The sequence below is a fragment of the Dromiciops gliroides genome, chromosome 2 (assembly GCF_019393635.1).
Source record: "Dromiciops gliroides isolate mDroGli1 chromosome 2, mDroGli1.pri, whole genome shotgun sequence".
Lineage (NCBI taxonomy): Eukaryota > Metazoa > Chordata > Mammalia > Microbiotheria > Microbiotheriidae > Dromiciops > Dromiciops gliroides.
This window is the reverse complement of record NC_057862.1, coordinates 669,250,784-669,274,686: the sequence shown is the minus strand read 5'-3', so window position 1 is coordinate 669,274,686 and position 23,903 is coordinate 669,250,784.

Genomic DNA, 23,903 nt, shown 5'->3' with positions numbered 1-23,903 from the left:
TTATACACAAGTCTTTGTGTATGTATGCATCTATGTGTGTATATGTATGTAGTAAATATATATATACATACTTGTACACATATATGCATACATATATATATACACACACATGCATATAGGATCTTTGCAGTTAATTTGAGTATTTATAACAGAATGTCTTGGTCACTCAAAGTTATTCTTTTTTTAAAAATAAAAGTATTTTGTTATTTTGCAGTTACATGTAGAGATAGTTTTCAGAATTTGTTTATATAAGATTTCAAATTTCAAATGTTCCTCCCTCCCTCCCCTCCCGCTCCCTCCCCTAGACAGCAGGTAATCAGATATAGGATATATATATATATATATGTATGTGTGTGTATGCATGTATATATATGTGTGTGTATATATGTATATATGTGTGTGTGTATGTATGTATATGTATGTGTGTGTGTATATATATATATATATATATAATATTAAACATATTTCTGCATCAGTCATGCTTTAAGAGAAGAATCAGAGCAATAAGGAAAAACCTCAAAATAGCAAAATAACAGCACCAAAAACAAAAGGAATAGTATGGTTCAATCAGCATCTATATTCCACAGTTCTTTTTGTTTTTTGTGAGATTTAAAATTGGATATTAGATCATAAATCTCCCCTACTTAACCCTTCCCTTAATTTATCTCCCAGACTAGTAAATGGAAGAAGCTTCTGGTTTTCTAGATAGAGCCTTTATTGTATATAAGGTGTTGTTGATTAGAAGGATAGGAAAATAGAAATACAGTACAAATCGTCTTAAATCTAGGCTTAGTCTATATTCCTTATAAAAACTCACCAAACCGATTTAGGCCACCTTTGGAGTGAGTCAGACCGTCTGTCCCGCGCCGCCAGGAGTCCCGCCAAGCCGGCAAAAAAGGCTACTCCCCTTCTCACCACCCCGGAAGTCAAAAAACCCGGCAGGCAGTCTGACATGCGCAGCAGGAGGACTGTACCCGGCAGGCAGTCTGACATGCGCAGCAGGCGGACTGTTCATCTCCTCCCCAAAAGGGTGGTCCTTGAAAAACTGGCGTCTTTCAGTTATCCTAGCCGACTGTTAAAAACTTTCATATTTTACCACATTTCCCCCCTTTGCTTCCTCAAGAAATGGAATGTTTCCTTGATGGAACAGTAAAAAGAATATAATAACTTCTACTGACTAATAATATGCGAACAACAATATAGAAAAGGAAGAGAGGAAAGTTTTGTCCAGAGGGACGATTTTTTTTTTTCCTCATGAACCGACGCTTTGACATTGGTCTTGCAAAGGGAGAGCCTCTGCAGAGAGTACATGTTACAGATAGTATATAACAGAAAGGAGATAGTAAAAGCTAATACAGCAAAACAGTTCATATAAAGTCTCTGAGTTCTCTTGTCTTCTTGAAGTGGTAAGATGTGATCAGGAGGAAACTGGATTCTGGTCTGGAAAACTGGATTCTGGACTCTGGTCTGGATTCTGGATTCTGGACTCTGGTCTGGAAAGCTGGATTTCTTCTTTAACTGTTTGAATTGCTGTATTTTTTTTTTTTTTTACTAAACCTTAGCATAGCATTTTGCAATCAGTAACACTTTTTACCACCATGTGTCTGGATCAAAGTCAAATTTAGTATGTGTTCATGACACCTGAAAATGTTATGGAAAGGTTATCATACCATATCTCATGGTTCCGAGACAGCCAGTGATTGTGCTAGGCCACAGGTGAATTCAACTGAGTGAGATAAAAAGATAAGTAAGTTCAGTTAAATTAGGTTAAATTAGGAGGGAGAGAGGATGAATACTGGACTGTGCCTAGTAATTGTGCTCTACATAGTCACCATCATAAGCAAACCATGGACTTATGTATACCTGTCTCTCCTTTTGTTGCACATATATTCTCTCCAGGGCCTGCATCAGAGTTCACAGCAAGTTAGTCTCTGAAATGATAAGTTTCCATATTTCTGAAATCTCATTAATTTCACCAAAGACAATATGATGGTAAAAATGTGTGCTATGCTGCATAACTGAGAATATATTAGTGATATATACAATAATTCCAAACCATACCCAGAGTATAATGACATATAAATAATAAACGAATGTAAATAGCTGATTATATTAGACATTGTTACATAATCTTCTTTTAGACATTATTACATAATCTTCTTTTAGCAAGTAGACCACATCATCTTATACATGAATTCTCTAGTATAACAGTAGCAGATACTTAAAGTGGTGATTAATTCATCAAAAAGAAATAAGACTTCAATAAGCAAGATTCAATATTCAATAGCATATACTTAAAATGCCTTTGAAAAGTCACTTAGTTCACAAAATCGGGTTTTTAAAGAAAAGCAAAAGAAACAAAAGTAAAAAAAAAAAAAACAAAGCAAAACCAAAAACCAAAAATAAAAGGCAAAAGATTCGCTAAGCACCCTTTTGTGCTCTTAAAGAATTTAAAGGTGTGGTGAATTCCAGGTCTTTTCAGTGCCTTTCAAAAGTCAAAACAAAACAAAAAGCAAAAAGGATTAAAAAAAAAAAAATAGGTATAGGGTAGGGAAAAGGGTGGGAGAAATTGAGGTGGGCCAGAAAACTAGGCCATGTGCTTCAGTGCTTTTGCCTGTGGAAGGAAATGCTTGTTAAATTTTAAGGTATTTAAGCTGCTAGAGTTTGGGGTATGCCACATTGTTTTAACTGGTTCCCCAATTCTCTGCATGCCAAAGTGGCAGGGGTTTCTGAATTGTCATTGATCTTTCTAATGCTGTCATAATGTTCTTTATGGTAGAAAATGTGGAGTTCTCTAGCATCAGTTTTGTCTGTGCCACTGATTTTCAATAAAGGCTGATTTAATTGATGAACCACAACATTCAGCTGATGCTGCTTAGCAAATGCTACAATTGTATCATTTCCTCCCCACTTTCCAAATTTCTTTAATTCATCAACATATTCTTCAAAAGGGGAGTCATTTACTATAAAAGACTCAAACTCTTGTCTATGGTTAATCATATAAGAAGCAGCTTCTTGTCTGTGTCTGAGATGATTTCTACAGTGACCTTCTAGCTGGTCTGCTAAAGCCCTAAAAAGGCAATTTCCGTCTCCTGATACTTTACGAAGACTGAGTCCCAAAGCATTTAACTGATCAGTGGGATTATTAAATGGGAACTGCCTTTTTCCTCTGAACCCTCTTTGCTCTTTAACAGTTGCTATCTTTAGGGTTTTTACCTCTTTAGCGTCTACCTCAGGTCTATCTGAAATCTCTTCACCTATGAATGGTGCAGGCTTTATATGAGAGCAATGAATCCATGAGTCTTTTTCACGAATTTTAATGGCAGTAGGAGTTGTCAATAATACCTGAAAAGGTCCTTCCCAGGCAGGTTGAGTTCCACTGGTTTTCTGAAAATTCTTTACATATATTTTATCTCCTGGGTTGAAGTTATGCAATGAAAAGTCTAATGGTCCTGCCTGGACCACAGCTCCTGCCTCATGGAGTTCACGTAGCCTGGTCTGTAATTCCTGTATATAGGAAGCAACAGAAGTATCACCTCCCACCAGTGATGTATAAACTGGGGAAAAAGTTTTAGCTTGGATAGGAGGGTGACCAAAAAGCATTTCATAAGGAGATATATGAAGTTCTCCTCTTGGTCTACTTCTTAGATAGAATAATGCCAATGGTAGAACATCAGGCCATTTCAAATGGGTTTCAGTACATAATTTGCCAATCATACTCTTAAGCTCTTTATTCATACGTTCGACTTGGCCTGAACTTTGTGGATGGTAGGGTGTGTGGAATTTTGGAGTCACTCCCAAGAAAGAGTAGATTTGGGATAAAATCGAATCAGTGAAATGTGTGCCTTTGTCAGAATCGATGCGGGCTGGTGGGCCAAAACGAGGTACTATCTCTTTAAGAAGAATTTTGGCAACAAAGGCAGCTGTGGCTCGGGGGCTGGGAAAGGCCTCCACCCACCGAGTGAGCTGATCAACTATAACAAGGCAAAATTTATAATGTCCTGCTTTTGGCATAGTAATATAATCAATTTGTAAGTGCTCAAAAGGTGTATATGCTAGAGGACGCCCTCCATAAGCTTTGGCCTTAAAAGCATACTGATTATAAGACTGACATGTGGAACAGCCCGAGCAGATTCGAGATGCTGTATTAGTTACACCTGGTGCTATCCAGGTTCTCTTAATAGAGTCTACAATGCCTTGTGTACCAAAATGGCCTTTTCTGTGAACAGAGAGGCATACCTGGTGGTAGAATTTCCGGGGAAGAAATGGCTTACCTTCCGGAGACACCCAGATGCCATTGATCTGTTTCGCCTCAAATTTCTTTTTCCACTTTTCTACTTCAGAATCGTCATAGGTTAGGTTGGAAGGAATATCCTCAGAAGGTGAAAGGTTAAATACATGTTCAGGAGCTTCTAATGCAGCTAGCTTGGCTGCAGAATCGGCTCGTGCATTTCCCTTTGAAACAGGATCACTATTCCCTGTGTGGGCAGGGCAATGTACAACGGCTAGGGAAGAAGGCAGTTTTAGGGCATCTAAGAGGTCCTTGATAAGGTCCCCATTGGCAATAGCCTTGCCCGAGGATGTTAGAAAGCCTCGTTGATGCCAAATCATACCAATAAAGTGGCATATGCCAAAGCCATATTTCGAGTCAGTAAAAATGGTGGCACTCTTATCTTTAGCTATATTACAGGCCTGTGTAAGAGCCACAAGTTCAGCAGCCTGTGCACTAAAATGGGAAGGCAGAGAAGCTGCCCAGAGGGTGTCATAATCAGAAACTACAGCAGCTCCAGTAAAACGGGTTCCCTCTCTCATAAATGAGGAACCATCTGTATAGAGGACAAGATCAGGATTTTCTAAAGGTGTATCAAAAAGATTGTCACGGGGTTTTTCAGCCATATCAACTAAAGAAGCACAGTCATGCAACGGTTCCCCCGAGAATGGTAAGTTAGGGAGTAGTGTTGCTGGATTAAGAACTGTGCAGCGTTTTAAAGTGATATTCTCATTACCTAACAGGGTTATTTCATACTTAGCCAGCCTTTGATCTGAAAAGGCTTGTGTCCTGTGACGTAGTAAGAGAGCCTCCACTTCGTGAGGGCATTGCACAGTTAGAGGGTTACCTAGGACCAAATCAGAGGCTTTTTCTACCAAAAGCGCTGTGGCCGCCACTGCTCTAAGGCAAGGTGGCGCTCCAGCCGCTACAGGGTCCAGCTGAATTGAATAGTAGGCTATAGGACGTTGGTTAGGCCCCAGTGACTGAGTCAGGACTCCAGAAGCCACCCCCCTTTGTTCATGCACAAAGAGAGTGAAAGGCTTACTATAATCTGGCAGTCCTAGGGCAGGTGCTGATAACAAGGCCCGTTTTAATTCTTTTATGGCTGAGAGATGCTGGGGATCCAACTGTAAAATGTCTGGAACAGAACTTTTTGTAAGAGCTATGAGGGGTTTAGTAATTTCACCAAAAGAGGGTATCCATTGTCTACAGTACCCAGCTGCTCCCAGAATGGCTCTCAACTGCCTCTTAGTAGTGGGGGCAGAGAGTTGTTGAATAGCCTGGACTCTCTTAGAAGAGACAGAGCGAGTTCCAGCAGCCAAAATAAATCCTAAATATTCTACCTGGGGCAAACACCATTGTACCTTTGTCTTGGAAACCTTGTGTCCTCTCTTGTGCAGCTCCAGCAGTAAGTGACGGCTATCTTCCTGACAAATTTCAGCATTAGGAGAGGCCAAAAGTAAGTCATCTACATATTGTACTAGTATGGAGCCCTTAAAGGTAATAGAGGCCAGATCCTGCTGTAAAATTTGGGAAAATAATGTGGGACTGTCTACAAATCCCTGTGGGAGTCTAGTCCAGGTCCACTGTCTATTTTTCCAGGTAAAAGCAAATAAATATTGGAAGTCCTCATGTACTGGTATGGAGAAAAAGGCAGAGCAAAGGTCTACCACTGTGAAACATGTAGATTCATAGGGAATCGAGGAAATTATCGTAGCCGGGTTTGGAACTATGGAATGTCTAGGAATAACATAATTATTAATCGCTCTAAGATCTTGCACAAAACGATAAACAGGTTTACCATCTGGCCCAGGCTTGGGTTTTTTAACTGGCAAAATGGGAGTATTGCATGGAGAGTGATGACATGGAATAATAATACCCTGGCTTTTCAAAGCCTCAATTATAGGGGTGATCCCTTCTATTGCTTCCCTAGACAATGGATACTGTGGAATGGAGGGGGGTGGTCCCCCCTTAACTTTAAAGGTAACAGGCATGGCAGACTTAAGGAGCCCCACCTCATTAGGGGATGAGGCCCATAAAGACTCAGGAATGTCAGAGGGGATTTTGGATACCTCCCCTGCTGTTCCTTGAGCTTCTGTAAGTAAAATTGGTAATAAATGAACAGTATCCTCTGGCAATTGTAAGGAGACAGCCCCATCTGGAGCACAAGATATGGTTGCTCTAAGCTTGCAAAGGAGATCACGACCTAATAAATTTACAGGGGCATCAGGCATGAGTAAAAATGAATGTTCCACTGTTAAGGGTCCCATAGATACCATGCGAGGATTCAATTTTGCCACTCTCTGGCTCTTTCCTGAGACTCCCACTACATTCAAAAATCCTACAGGTCTACACCCAGCATCTGGTTTGCTTACTAATACTGATTTAGAGGCTCCTGTGTCTAGCAGACAATCATAATAAGTCTCCCCCACTTTTAAGGTGACATGTGGTTCATTACTCTGGGGAGGTGAATGGACTGGCACAAGTGCATTCAAAAAATCCGGATCTGGGAATATATGGCTTTCATTATCTATGTTCCATTCCTCCCCAAGACACCATCATTCCTGTGTCCTCTTCTGAGGGGGTTCTTGGTTACCATTATTCTGGTACTGCCTTTCTGTATTCCTCCAAAAAGATCTATTTCTATTTTGATTTCGCCTGTAATTAGAATTAGAATTTCTTCTCCAAGTCCTACATTCTCTCAATTCATGCCCCTCCTTACGACAGTAACAACACACCTTAGTGTCCTTGTTCCAGTGTCCACATGGCTGACTAGGAATCGCTGGTGCCAGAATGCTCTGTTTAGGGTGATCTGGATCTTCCTCACGTGAGTCAAAGACATAATTTGCAAGTTCCTTAATTCTATCTACTGAGAGATTTCTCCAGTCTGGACATTGTTTCAGAAAGTATCTGCGTATTTCTGGCAGTGAATTATAAACAAATGTGTTGAGAATGATACAGGAATCTCTTAAATCTACTGGATCCAATCTGGTGTACTGTCTAGCGGCCTCACAAAGTCTATCATAAAATCTGTTTGGTCTTTCATTAGCCTCCTGAGGTAGGCTTAAAAATTTCTGCCAGTTTTCCGGTTTTCTAGAGCAAGATTCCATTCCCTTCAGAAGTGTTTCTCTAGCATCTTTTAATCTTTGGAAATCCCTATCATCATTATAATTCCACTCTGGATCCTTTAGAGGCCATTCCACATCGGCCTTACCTTTCGCAACAAGGGCATTTCCTGCTGAGATAATATCTGTAATCTCAGTTGGGGACAGTAAAGTTTCCAAAAGGCAAGTAACATCAGCCCAACTGGGTTGATATGCATTAAATATAGTCCTTAACTGTGAAATTACAGTGTTTGGATTTTTCTCAAAACTAGGGATGATTGATTTCCATGCGCTCAAGTCACTTGGTCTAAAGGGGCTATATTTTCTGACTTGAATTGGCACTCCCTTCTTACTATGTTCTATAGCTTCCTGCAGAGGGAGTAGTTTCTGCTGATCTGATTCTGAACTTGGATCATCTCTAGTAGAAACAGCCATTTTGAGGTCTCTCTCCATATGTGAGAGTTTCCCCCACATCATAACAATGATAATAACAAAAACAATGATAATAACAAAAACAAAAAAAAAAACAACAAAAAAAATAAAATCCTTAGTCGTATGAACTATGGATGTGGTATTAAAAGGTATTTCAATTGCAGGCATAAAATTTCTACTTATATTAAACGTATTTTCCCAAAGATTCTCACGTATACTATTATACAAAAAACTTTTTGCTGCCTGAATGAGGAAAAAACCAATAATGTTATGAAGGACCATTGAGTAAACTATTCCTCTAAGTCGGGATGTTATGCTGTCCCAATACATTCCGATGAGAAAAATCAAAGGGATGGTAGAATATTCGAGCATCTTGCCCTTTAAACTGGGCTGGCTTTTCTGTTTAAAGCGAGACTTTTAGAGGCTTAAAGTCTTTAAGGGAGATTAGACAAAGGGAAAGTCCGCGGGGGGGGTATTTGGAAAATCCACCGAATTAGCCGGCTTATGGCCAAACTAGGGAGGGTGGGAGGGTCCTTAAGGTCCCTTCGGGGTCGCCAAACTGTGAGATTTAAAATTGGATATTAGATCATAAATCTCCCCTACTTAACCCTTCCCTTAATTTATCTCCCAGACTAGTAAATGGAAGAAGCTTCTGGTTTTCTAGATAGAGCCTTTATTGTATATAAGGTGTTGTTGATTAGAAGGATAGGAAAATAGAAATACAGTACAAATCGTCTTAAATCTAGGCTTAGTCTATATTCCTTATAAAAACTCACCAAACCGATTTAGGCCACCTTTGGAGTGAGTCAGACCGTCTGTCCCGCGCCGCCAGGAGTCCCGCCAAGCCGGCAAAAAAGGCTACTCCCCTTCTCACCACCCCGGAAGTCAAAAAACCCGGCAGGCAGTCTGACATGCGCAGCAGGCGGACTGTACCCGGCAGGCAGTCTGACATGCGCAGCAGGCGGACTGTTCATCTCCTCCCCAAAAGGGTGGTCCTTGAAAAACTGGCGTCTTTCAGTTATCCTAGCCGACTGTTAAAAACTTTCATATTTTACCACATTTTTCTGGATTTGGAGAGCCTTTTCCATCATGAGTCTCCTGGAACTTTCTTGTACCATTGTATTGGTGAGAAGAATCCAGTCTATCACAGTTGATCAACACATAATGTTGATGATACTGTGTATAATGTTCTTCTGGTTCTGCTCATCTCATTCATCATCAGTTCATGCAAGTCCTTCCAGGTTTCTCTGAAATCCTCCTGCTGATCGTTTCTTACAGAACAATAGAATTCCATTGCATTCATATACTACAACTTGTTCAGCCATTCCCCAACTTATGGGCAACCCCTCAATTTCCAATCCCTTGCCACCACAAAAAGAGCAGCTGTAAATGTTTTTGAACATATGGGTTCTTTTCCCTTTCCTATGATCTCCTTGGGAAAAAGACCCAAAAGTGGTATTGCTGGGTCAAAGGGTATGCACAGCTTTATCGCCCTTTGGTCATAATTCCAAATTGCTCTCCAGAATGGTTGGAGCAGTTCACAGCTCCACCAACAATGCATTAGTGTTCCAATTTTTCCACAGCTTCTCCAACATTCAAAGTTATTCTTAAAACAATATTGCTATTACTGTATATGTTCTCTTGGTTTCTCATTTCATTCTTCATTATTTCATGCAAGTCTCACCATGCTCTTCTAAAATCATTGAACTCATCATTTCTTTTAGCAAAGTAATATATCATCATGAACATATGCCACAATTTGTTTAGTCATTCCTCAATCTATTATGTTTTAGATAAGGGAACTGAACCCATGACTGTCTAATTCCAAGACTGAATCTATTTTCTATGCCAAGTTACCATGACATTTATTTCTATATCATACATTCTGTTGGCTTGTTTGTTTCAGAAAGTTTGCCATATCTATTCTCGCTTGATTCTTGAAACAGCATATTTTCTGACTCTCTTGGAGAGTCCAAGATGTTATGATTTACTTTAACTAGTTCATGAAGGAGGCTAGGTTCAAAATATAGGCCTTCTCATTTCAAGGACAAAGTATATCTACTCTGGCTTATGATTGCAATGTATTAAATCAACCTAAAGTTTGCATTTTCATGATGCCAAAATTGCATTTACATTCAAAGAAACCAAATGTTTTTGGAGAAAATTAAAACACCCCAGTTTTGTGGTTAGTGGTAAGCTTTGTATGTATATGTGCATGTATATGTGTATTTAGCACTTCAATGGGTAGAAATTAAGAATAGTTTTGTGTTTCAAAGGCAATTTTCCTTGTATCTAGCTTGAAGAAATATTTAATTTTTATTTTCTGCTGATTCTTCCATATTGAGGACATAGACTTGCATTTATCTGGCTTTGTTCTCTATATTCAATTTCTTTGTGTTATTTCACAAATCACTACTCCCCCTTTCTTTCTCCCACTGATTGTTTTTTAAGGTAATGGATTTAACACAAAAGCAATTAAAACCACACTAATGAGCTATGATTCTTTATATTGTCTCGAAATTGCTCTTACAACTATGGGAGAAAAGTGGTGCATAATTTTCTGTTGTTTCTTCCATACTTCATCCTTTCTTTGCCCAGACCAGTAGAAAACTGGTCCTTTAAATTGTAGTGTTACCCTGGATTTGTTGGTTTCAAAACAGCTTCTTCTTGGGGTGAGTTGGGGAAAAATCATATTTCCCTGTCAGTCAAAGAAAGATAATTTCCTTTGGAAATTGAAGAAATAAGAAAAAAATATCTCATTTTGGGTGTCAATCAAATTAATTCTGCTTTTCAAAGGAAAGGAAAAGCATACAAATCCCTGGTTTGCCATTTCTTCCATATGTGACCTTGTGTAAAGCATTTCATTGGATGTCCAGCATACTTAGAACCCTTCCTGCTGACTATTACCTCTTTAAATCTCTGGTTTCTTTCAAGACATCCCTAGGGTCCCTTTCTCCAAAAGTCTTTTACTTCCCTCCTACCCAATTCCTAGTACCTTTCCCTTTAAGTTTCTCTTGGTTTAAATATATATATATATATATATACACACACACATACACATATACAAACACACCCAAATACACATATATGCATAAACACACAATGTATATGTCATGTATACAAACAAACATGCACCTACATACATATTGATGTGCATAGGTATATATGCATACATACATGCATGCATAATCTGTGCAGTAGAATCCAGGCTACTTAAAGGCAGAAAATGAATTTCTTCTTTTCTGCAGTTGATTAAATAGCAAATTGACATGATAAGATCCCTTCTCTTTGGAGGACTTAAAACAATGACCCAATGGCCATTTGTTGGATATTCTATAATGAAGATTTCTTTGGTGTAGAGTTTGGACTGGATGTAGTTGTGTTTCTCCTAGCTCTCTCTTTCCATGATATTATAGTGGATGCTTAGAGAAAATCATTCAAGCTAAAACATATAGGATGGATTGGAGTGGGCCAACAGTTAGATTGAAAAGACAGCAAGTTGTTTGCTCTAGGTGAGAATAAATTAGGGCCTAAAGTAAATATGTAGCTTTGTGAGTGAAGCAAAGAAGTAAGCTGGGAGACATGTTGCAGAGGTAGAAATGACAAGATTTGACAATTAATTGCCTAGGTAGGCTGAGTACAAGTGAGAAGTTAAGGATAATGACCAAGTTATAAATCTAGCAGGGGAAGGATAGTGGTTACTTTTATATGAATAGCAAAGGTAGGACAGGGAAAAGATAACAAGTTCAGGTTTGGACATGTTAAGTAAAATGCAGTGGAAGGCAAGAGTAAGGGGATTGTTTCAGGATAGAGCAACTGGAAAAATTCCATCAAAATAGTCTAGTGGATTTCTTATCTAATGTCCTGGGTTAGAAACCTGGCTCTCCTATGCATAGGCTGTGGTTTATACAAGTCATATTCTCTCCCAGAGAGGGTGTCAGTTTCCTGCTCTGTAAAATGAAAGTATTGGACTAGATGATCTCTGAGTACTCTTATTTCTATAGATCAAATGCTGTAATGAGGCTACTTAGTAAAAGACTAAAATCTGAAATGAATCCTCAGAACTTATGTCTAATGATCATTCTATTCTATCCTACTATCTTCTTTCAGGGATACATTCTTTTTCAGAAAAAAAAAATCTGTAGAACTCTCTATTCCTGAGCATCTCTGAATCAAATAGACTTTATTAAGATTCATAAAGTAATTAGAGACATTAGGCCAAATCCTCTTGTCAGTTACTTGTGCCCGATGTCCCATTAAAGTCAATGGGAATTGCCTGTTTTTAGCTTTGGGCAAAATCTGGCCCATTTTGCATAAGAATAGCATCTGCAATTATACTAGCTGAGATAAAAATTAAAAGGCCCATCAATTCTCATGCTTCAGAGCCTAAGATTAGAAGCAGATGGTGCCAGGGTGCTTCTCCTGTGGCATAGAACTGTGCTAATGGACAGGTGCATTGTGGTCATTTTCCTTTGGCCTCTCTCCTTCTAATATTACTCACAAACATTTGCTAATGAGACCTAGGGCACCAGGACAAATGGGGTATTTGCCCTTCACCAAGGACAGAATCCTACTGTCTGTAACATATTGGGAGTCAGGGGGTCCTAGGCAATGGTGACCATTTTAGTTAAGTCAATTTGGAACAGTCTGTCATTCATCCTCAGCACTTGCAGCCCTCCTCCTTGTATTTATTTTTCAAAATCAGCATGAATGAATTTGTCTTATCTTCAACCTTGAGAAGATACTTACTACTTCTTATCCTAGCCAAAAGTGCAGAATACGTCTCTCCATTCTAGGTTGGATTGGTTCAGACTTAAATCATCTGTTGACTCTGCAGATAGGAACTGAAGAAATAACCAATCACTCAACCAGCTCTTAATTAGTACTAGTATTGAAGTATGCCTTATGAGGAATCTGCAGACTTGAAGCATCTCTAAAAGTGTTCACAGTCATGGTGGAAGGAATAAAACCTACACATGAAAATGAAGATCATGATGATGACAATGGTGATGTGGACAAAACCTGAAATTGTATTTGCTATTAGCAAAGTGCTTTACATACATTATGCCATTTGAGCTAACAATAACTGAGATATGTTCTATGATCCCTTTTTATATAGTTGAGGAAACTGAAGCAGACATAGATCAAGTGACTTACTCAGAGTCATACAACTATTAAGTGTCTGAGGAAGGATTCAAATTCAGGTGTTCCTAATTTAAAGTCCATCACTATTCACTATCCACTATACCATCTAGGAACCTATATAATCACAGTAGTAATTTTTATCATTGTTGTCAATAAACCAATATGGATATACTAAATGTTTTAATTGTGTCATGTACTATACTAATTTCTGGGGAAACAAAGAAGAAACAAAAATTATCTCTAAACTTCTTTTGTTCTTTTTGTTTTGTTTTGTTTTGTTTTGTTTTGGTTTTTTTTTTTGGTTTGTTTTTTGTTTTGTTTTTGGTGAGGCAATTGGGGTTAAGTGGCTTGCCCAGGGTCACACAGCTAGCAAGTGTCAAGTGTCTGAGGCTGGATTTGAATTCAGGTCCTCCTGAATCCAGGGCCAGTGCTCTATCCACTGCACCACCTAGCTGCCCCTAAACTTCTTATGTTCTATTGGAAATGAAGGCATTCATATGAATAGATACAAACAAGATGCATAGAATACAATGAAAAATAACCTTCCAGGAGAAGCCAGCTGGGAGGATTAAGAAAGGACCCAATGTTGAAATATTGAAGGAATTCAATGATTATAAGAAGCAGAGGAGAATAGGGAGAACATCACAATCATGGTGGAAAGTCAGTGAAAATGCATGGAACTAGGAGATAGAGCATTATGTGAGAAAAATACAGAAGACAAGGTTTAGGGATAAGAAATCTTACACTCAATCCCCGATGCTGACCCATATTATCAGGAAACAGCACCTCAATAAGTCCCAAAAAACTATTAAGAATATTAACAGGTGAGTTGGTTGGTTGTTGACTTTAATTCTCTAAGAGAACCAAAATGATATAACTATGTTGGATTCAAGGTATAATGTGGTCATCTGTTGTTCCTCAAACAAGTATTAGCTTGGAAGGCTCTATCACAGCTTGGGAAGAAATAGTCCATGTGCATATTTTGGGTTGAAAAGTCTACAAATTTGCAAATCTCATATTTCTTTTGAGCTATTGCAATCCTGCTTGTCTCACAGAGCACAGCACATTCTTTGATGTGAGCATGCTATGCTGGGTTGTCCTGTGCTAATGTCTCCCATGTCACACAATCACTTACAGTTCTTCAGAAAGACCTTGAGTGTCAATTACAAAGCAACAGGATAACAGAAATGTACATCCATGAATCAATCATTTTGTTTTTGCCCATTTTTCCATCTGCAGTTCTCTTTGGCTTTATCTCCATGGAACACCACCTCTCACCTCCATGTCCCCACCCTAGGAATAAAATGACTACTTGAAATCCCTTTTCTAGCAGGTAGTGCCATGTTCCACCAAAATCTTTGCTTAGCATCAACTCTATAGGCCCCTGGTGGCCACTTCCCCTTCACTTTCCTATAATATGTTGTCTTCCCATTGTAGATTGTATGTTTCTTGAGGTTAGGCTCTCGCGATCTCTCTCTCTCTCTCTCTCTCTCTCTCTCTCTCTCTCTCTCTCTCTCTCTCTCTCTCTCTCTCTCTCTGCCCCTACCTCTCTCTCTCCAATGCTTAACAAAGTGTTGGTCACATCATAGATACTTATTCTTGTTGTTGAATTGAATCAATCACTAAATATTTATTGCATTTGTTAGATATTAAGGATACAAAGGTGAAAATGAAAAAAAATTGCTATCATGGAGTTTAAATTATATTGGGGGAAATAGTAGACACATAAGCATATATTAAATCTCTGTGAAGAATTAGGCAATCTCTGGAAGAATATAGTCTTAAAAATAACAATAGTAATAGACTAATCAAATGGGAAGCTGTGAGGGGCTTGGTGTAAGCTAGAATTCTGAATAGAGTGAGCTCAGATTGGACAGGAATAGCTGGACAAGTTTTATTGAGGAACTGATTCTTCTACTTTCATACAGCTTCTGACCTCTCATTACTGATTAGCTGGAGAGGCTATCTCAGAAACAATCAACAGGACTGAGGACTGTATGTGGATTGGATATTTTTGCTGGTTGCCAAGCATCCAAATTCTACAGACTGTAAAAGAAAGTTTCAGAATATAATTTTTGCTAAATGATTTTGTAAATGAATCTATGATGAAATCACAGGTGCATAGTGTTTTTCCCCTGTATAAATATATGCATACATGTGAATGGGTCCTTATATGTTTCCAGACCATGCTATTTAAATCAGCCTTGGATACTCAACATCTTCCCAAATCACTCAGCCTCCGCCCTCTCTGCGTAGAAGGCTGAATGGTGGAACTCAGAACTCCTAACAAAGCTTTCTTTTAGTGAAGGAAAGATCAGGTCTCTCCAACTCACTCTCGACTTTCCATCTTAAATACTTGCCATTTGAAATAAGAATGAAATGAACTGGGCATTCTCCCATCCCATCACCCAAGAACCCTATATCCTTTCCAGCTTCCATTTATTTAGATTGTTTTCTCCCAGCCGATTGTAAACTCCTTGAAGTCAGAGACTGTTTTTCATTTAATTGTATTTCTAGCATTTAGCACAGTACCTGGAAAATAGTAGATTCTCAATAAATATTTATTGAATTTGATATCTACATCCAGAAAAATAACTGGTAAATAGAAGTATGTGTAGAGAGATTTATATATGTGTGTATGCATGTGTTTATATATGTACACAAATATTTGTGTCTAATGTTGCCCATCTCTCGGGCAAGGGGAAAGGAAGGAAATTAAAAAAAAAAGAAATTCAGAAGATAATTTTATTATATATTTAAAAGGAATAGGAAATTGTACATAACAGATTTGCAGTTTCATGTGCAGTCATTTTTAAATTATACAATGTTATGGCAATTCTCGTTTTATTAAAAAAGTTAAAAATGAAATAAAAATAATATGTATATGTATACACATCCTCATTTACAAATAAAGAGTATTCCAAAAGTAATTTTGTTGTTTGTTATTGCTTAGTTATTTCAATCATGTCTGACTCTTTGTGATCCCTTTGGGGATTTTATTGGCAAAGATACTTGCCATTTCCTTCCCCAGCTTATTTTACAGATAAGGAAACTGAGTTAAACAGAGTTAAGTGACTTTCCCAGGTTTACACAGCTAATAAGTGTCTAAGGCCAGATTTGAACTCAGATTTTCATGACTCCAAGCCATAATGTTCACTGTACCAACTAGCTGCCCTCCTAATGTTGTTTTAAAACTTAAAACTCTACTGAGACTTTTGGACACTTAGGTACATGATACAAATTATATTTATGTATGTGAGTTTATATTTATACATAAATATTCACATATACATATGTGAATGTATATATATACAAATACTTATATGGTGTACACACAGATAAAGAGAGAAAAATACAGAATTAGATAGAGAAAGAGGGAGGGAGGGAGGGAGGGAGGGAGAGAGAGAGAGAGAGAGAGAGAGAGAGAGAGAGAGAGAGAGAGAGAGAGAGAGAGAGAGAGAGAGAGTTGTGTTATATTGTTTTGTGGAAAAGCATCCTAGATTTGGGAGAACCCAAACCAGATTACATCTCTTGCTTCTCACAAATACATATTAACCTTCTGTCCCTGAGAAGGAAACCAACATCTCCATGTTCCAGTCAAGTTATGACTTAGTAAGCTTATATATTTTCAAGTAACCATAAGTTACCAATTAGTTGAATTATACCTTCAAAACAGAACAACATGCTTTCTCTTATCTTTCTGATTCCCCCCTCCACCTCTGCCTCCATAGTTTTAGCTAAGAACACTGTCACAGAAGTTATATTCCTTAAGTTGCCTTCCCTAAGTAAGGGCCCTTTTCTCACTGAATGGGAGAGTATAAAATATGAATTGAGAGTTAACTTCCCAGCTATGCCCACAATGTGAATCATTAACATTCTCTACACTTTGATCTGAACACCAGATCCAAGCACCCTGCTCCCTCACCCCGTGGCTAGCCCTGCTTTACCCATGGAAGAACTATCAAAAACCTATTGGATTTGATGGATTTTGCTTCTCATATCCACTAGATACCCAAGTGGCACCTGACCATTCTCCTTACTACTCATTTCCGTAGTGGGCATTTCCCCTCAATGAAGCTGACTTACTTTACTTTCTACTGCTGGCTCATTCTATCTTCTGGCTGCCCCTTCCTTCCTTCCTTCCTTCCTTCCTTCCTTCCTTCCTTCCTTCCTTCCTTCCTTCCTTCCTTCCTTCCTTCCTTCCTTCCTTCCTTCCTTCCTTCCTTCCTTCCTTCCTTCCTTCCTTCCTTCCTTCCTTCCTTCCTTCCTTCCTTCCTTCCTTCCTTCCTTCCTACCTACCTTATACTATAACTGCCTGCCTTATACTATAACTTTGACACTTAAACCTAATTCAAAGTACATTAAGACACAGGCATACACACACAAATCCATACACATTCTTACATGCATATATACCTAAACACGGAGGCATATATGCATCCATGTAGGTGTGTGTGTGTATATGTATGGATGTGTGTATGTGCATACATGTATATATGTCCATATAATTATATGCCTATATTTATGCATATTGCATGTGCATATACAGGTATGTGAGTTTATATGCATGCACACGTGTATGTATGTTTGCATGCATATGTGTATGTAAATATATATGCACACACATGTAAAAGAGAATTAGTTAGATATCAATTATATAGATGTGAACATAACTAGAGTCAATAAGTATAAAAATTATTCCCTATAGTTTTCTTCTGTTCTGCCTTATAGGTTTGTACTCATTCTTGAGTCTTTTGGGAGCTCAGAAAACAAAATATTATAATTAGACCTTTAGAGATGCAAGGAGAAACCTTCTTCTTCAGCATAGCCCTCTCTGTCCTCCATCATCAACAAAATGGATGCACCCTTTTCTAGTGGGAAAGATGGAATTACTCTAAGCCTTTTTCCTTATCCATGTCACCATGGGCAAGAGCCATGAACTTCCCTGCCTTTGCATTCTCCCCAATGCTAGGTGTGAATAAAGAGAAGCTCATTGATCAGTGGAAGATTAATAGTAAGATCATTTTGCAGTACTTTTCTCAGCCCCTATATCCTGGGGACTCCATACCAATACCTAACTTTACCCTAGATACTCATACTACTCTTTCCCCTGCTTCTGAGTCAGTGGCCTCCAACAGACATGTTTTTAATGATGCTAATCTTAAAGAAGTAGCCGAGAAAGATTCGATATCAAGAAAAATTTTCTAAAGAAAACAGGCAATGATTAAAAAAAAATTCTACTCCAAACTACTTTCCTTTTAACTATACCTCCTCAGGAAGAAACTGAATTCTTTTAACACCCCAATTCCATTCTGCTCCCAATTTTATTTCTTTTCTCATCTGTATAAGGTTTCCCTTGCTGTGACACATATACCTATGTATACTTTAGATTGACTTCAGATCATATTGCAAATATAACCAAACACATATTTTCTCTATTCATGGTCTAGTTAGATGTAAACCTGGAGAGAGAGTAGGTGAGTAGTTAAACTCAAACCGTAAGGCTGATTGGAATGAGTTCTAAAAGGCTATGAGCTTATGAAAGAGACTTCAGGCCAGGCAAATAACATTAGAATTGTTCAGGTTCACCCCCAACTGGTCCCTTTACCTTCCACTTGTCCCTTCTTTGGCCTTTGCCTTAGCCATTAAATATTATATATGATAATATACTGTGATAATATTGTGATATATATGTATATGTGCGATAATATTGAACAATATATTTCTTCAATACTATATATTATATTATCTATAATATATATGTATACATATACACACATATATTTACACACTAACATATACATATATTATCCTTCAATATTATCACAGGCCTTGATACATAGTAAGGGCTGAATAAATTCTTTTTGGCTTGATTGGATTTTATCTTACATCCATCTTTGTGTCTAGAGGAAAGTTTAATCTTCACAGCTCAGCTGAGTGCCATTTTATCCATGGGTGGGGGTTGAAGATGCAATATAATATTTCCCCTATTTCACATAAAAGAGAACCTCAGGGCCTCCTTACTTGCCTGCCCCAAGGTCTACAAAGGGAATCAGGCTCTTGTTCCCATCTCCCATCTGTGATGAACCATCTGGCTACATCAGCAACTATGGCTTTAGAACCAACCTGCTGTGAGTCTGGCTGATGTGATTGGACAGACATGTGATGAGTCTATTTGCATATTACTTACACACTATTAATAACTTAATGCCTTTAGCCTGCTGTTCCTCAGGTCCCAAAAGTAGGAGCTCAGAAACAGACCCAGCCAATTCACAAAGAGAATATTCTCAAAATCAGCTGCATTTCTTCCTTGAGGCTTTATTTAAGGCAACCAGCTGACTCAATCAATTCACTCAATTCACTGGTTAATTCAAGTTAAAAAAAAAAGCAAACAGAGCAATTCAGTACAAGCTGTAAACTAGATAGAACACTATGAAGCTAGTTAAAGCTTATTTAAGGGTGGCCAAAGGACGAAGAGTGGGCAGCTCTTGTGATAAATTGGAGTAAATGCAATGTAAAGAGAATTCAGGGAATCCCACCCCCTCCCACAACTCAAAACATTAGATAGACCCAACTGACAAATATGTGAAGCAGTATAACCAAGTATCACACAAGATAGGCCGATATTAATTGGTTGTGATATCCATTTGGAAGAAATGTGGATGAGGTTAATACCTATTCAGGTACAGGGTATGTACCTTATGTTATAATATCTTCTGTTTATGTGACTTTAGGGTTGGGGGTTGAGTTTCATGATGGTTGTTTTGCCTTAATTGGGGGGGTTGTTTGTTTGTTATAAGAGCTAAGTATTTTATAGATCATTGAGTCCAATTATTTATTTTTTTTCTGATAAGGAAAATGAGAAACAGAGAGGTTACATGATATGCCCAAAGCAACATGGAGAATTGTTGGCAGAGCCAGGACTCAAGTCTGCTTCCATTAATTTTCTAGGGCTCATTCAAAACCTAACAACTTTAGAAAAAAATCTAGTTTGTTCTATTGAAGAGGAAATGGGAGTCCTGAGAGGGGAACTGGTTCGAAAATAACCAAATAGGTAATACAAGGCAAAGTCAGTATTAGACCCCAGATTTTTGGACACCAAAATCCTATATGGTTTTTCCATTCTACTATGCTTGTGTGAATCAGGGTTCCAATGACAGCTATAGCTCTGTCTAGTTTGAGGGGGAGTTACCTCAGCAAGTAAGGTATATATGTTGACTGTCAACTGTGTCCCTAGTAATAAACAAAATGTAAGCTCTAAGGCTACCCTGACCCTATAAATTGTCATCAAAATATGCCCAACTAGATAAAAATTTCTAAAACTCTACAGCTTTATTTTAGAGTACTTTTTTGTTCCCATGTGATTGAAAGTATAGAAGGTTTTCTTAGATTAATTTTGTCTCATCATAGTGTGATCCATTAATTTAGAGAATGGGCATAAGGTGTTGCCCACAGGAGGTTTTCCCTAAGAATGTGTTGGTTAAAGAAGTGAAATCTAGTGATCTAGCAGCATCTAACATGAGTCTCAAAAAACAAAAACTCAAAACAAATAAACAAAAACAAACACAAAGCATTATAAAGTTGAAATAACCTGATCAGTCTTCTAGACCACTTACACATATACTTTAGCAATCTTTCTTCTTAATTACACTAAAAATAGATCCTTTGCATAAGGGCTTAAATTGATAAAAAAAAAAAAAAGCTGATGATGAGGGTGAAAGTCAGATTGTAAGGGGCTGAGTGAGAGGACAGGAAGTGCAGATATGCATTTGTAGATGGGCCTCTCAAGAAATTGTGAGAGTCACTTACAATATGTGTTTTCACTTCCTCGCTTTTTAATCAATTACCCATCCCTTAGAATCTGGCTTCCAAGCTCATCATTCCGTCACAATTGCTTTCTTCAAAGTTACCAGTGATTTCCTACTTGCTAAATCCAATGATTTTCTCTCATTTCTCATCACTTTTGAATTCTCTGAAGGCTTTGAGAATGTCAATCACTCTAATCTTTTTGATATTCCTTTTCCTCTAGGTTTTTGGAACCTAGAGAACCTTTATCTCCTGATTCTCTCCCTATTTATCTGACTCACCCCTCCTTAGTCTCCTTTTCTGGACCCTCAGCCAGGTCACACTCACTGAAAATAGTTGTCATATAAAACTGTGTACGGTGTCCTCTTTATTTCTCACTCTATAATAGCTTACTTCATAATTTCATTAATTCACATGAATTTAATTATGATCTTTATGCTGATGATTCGCAAATCTACCTCTCCAGAGCTAACCTCTTGCATATCCAACAGTCTTTAAGATATTTCAAATTGAATGTCCTATAGATAGCTTAAACTAAAAATGCCCCAAATTGAACTCATTTTTCTTTCCCCTTAAAATTCCATATTAGCATTGAGCACCCTAACACCCCTTCCAGTCCTTCTGAATTAAAACCTACATATCATCATTGACTCCTCACTATTTCTCACCTATGCCCATATCCAGAATATTGCCAAGACCTGCTTATTTCACCTTTTCAACATTTCTTTAATATGCCCTCTTCTCTCCTCTGAAACTGCCATGACTCTAGTGTAGGCCCTAATCACTTCCTGCTCTATTGTAATAGATGGTTGGTGTCTTTATCTGCCACAAGACTCTCCCCACTCTAGTACATCCTCCATTAAGCCACTAAAGTGATTTTCCTGAAGTGAGGGTCCTCATATATCTCCTCCCTATTCAACCAATTCCACTGGCTTTCTATCACCTCTGGGATCAAATATATCTTCTTTGTTTGTCTACAAAGCCATTTATAATATCCCCCTCCCTCCTCATCCTTCCAGATTTCTTATACCTTATGCTCACCCACATTGTCTTTGATTCAGTGATAGGTTTTTGTTTTACTGATTTGTTTTATTTTTAATGTTCCATGAATGAGAAACTCCATCACTTGGCTCTGGTTAATTTCACCGACTATTCCCCCTGCCCAGGACACGCAACCTTATCATCTTTCCTGGTTTCCTCCAAAACCCAGCTAAAATCCCACATTCTACAGGAATTATTTCCCAATCCTTTTGATACCCCATCCTCTATATTCTAGATCCCTTGACCCTCAGTTTATTAGTTCCTATTTATTATGTACACAATTTATTTGTACATATTAAATTTATTTTTATAAAAATGCTAAGTAATTCCAATACAAATAAAATGACAGTTCTTGCCCTCAAATAGCTTAGACTTTAGCTGAAAAGAAAGAGCGAAAGGGGTTAAGGAATGGAGGCCATGAGAGAGAATAGTGTTCCATTGAGTTGCAATCAAAGAGGGCTGATGATGGAAAAATGGAGTTACCTGGAAAGTTCTAAAAGTTCAGCATCCTGGAAGGGCTTTTGGAGGTGTTTACTATTTCACTACCCAGTCCTACAGTCAGAGGGAAGAGTTGAATGTGGGAGCTGAGAATGTATTGATTGTCAGAATCTGAGCCATTCAGCAAGGTGATGAGATTTCACATGAGATATCATACTGTATGGGGCATAATGTTCCATTACTCTGGCAAACAGAGTTGATGATGTTCACTTGTTTTCTCCTGATTAGATTGTAAAATACATGAAAGCAGGTTTATCTTTTGTTTTTAATTGCAGACCTAATGCTTGGCTCTGAGCATGGCACAAAGTAGGCAGTTAATAAATTATTTTCAAATCAATGAAGTAAAAATATTTATTAAATTTTTATACTGCATTATATTCTGTGCTGTGATGATAAAATAAAATAATGGGGTAGACTCTGTCATCAAAAAAACAAAACAACAAAAAAAAGCCACCTTACATTCTAATGGAATGGAAAGCACTTATTGGTGGCAAGGAAAGGAACTATGGCCCAGAAAGTCACAGGAATGATGATGAGAACAAAAGCAATATGTATTTACTTACCATTAACTATATACCAACATAATTAAGTTCATTGGCATACCCTTTAAAAAGCCAATTGAAATGTCAGATATCTTACATTTCTTAAAGGATAAGTTGGAAAGTGTTGGTGGAGAAAGTCTAGTACGTATGTGAAGGAAAGTATAAATTGTGAGGATGAAAATAGGACCATATGCTCCCAGGGATGCAAAGTTGCCTGGTTTAGCTTCTCTTTGCAATGCTTGGTTTATAGCCTAGTACCTAGCAGACAGAAGTGATTTCATGTTGGACCACTGATTGACCGAGATATATATATATATATATATATATATATATATATATATATATATATATATATATATATATATATATATATATATATATATATATATATATATATATATGGCACTTCCTATGAACCCAACAACTGGCCTGCATACATTTATCTGAGAAATATAAGGTTAGCAAACTCTCAGCTTACCAGAATTCAAATATATTGTTAGCAAACATTCTTAATGAGAGTTCCCTTGTGGTTGATAAGTTTGGTGGAAATCCAGACCACCTGCTGATGGACTGAGCCATATTTCCCCTTCCTACTTTGTCTCATGAATCAGCCCAGCAACAACAATCAAATATTAAAGCAGAGACCCATGAGATTCAGAACACTCTATATTTGAGTCACCACCATCATTATTATGTGCTCACGTATCTATAGGTTGAGCTACCCACACATTTGCATGGCTTCCTGATTTTTGATTCTGTGAGTACCTGTGTTCCTTTATTTAGTACATGACAGTCTCCTCTCCAACTTGTTCCCAGGCATAATCACTGGAAATTCATATAGACCATTGTGTCCTTCATTGTGAGAGGGCTAAAAATGACCATGGTAAAGTTGGGGCACATTGTATCATTGACTAGTTTAAAAAAATGGAAAAGGCTAGTGACTGAATATGTGATTTAATTGTTAAGAGATAGTATTTCAGAGCTACCTAAGTCTGTGAGTGGTTAAATGATTTGTCCAGGGTTGCAAAACCAGTATATGTCAAAACTGGTACATGAACTCATTAT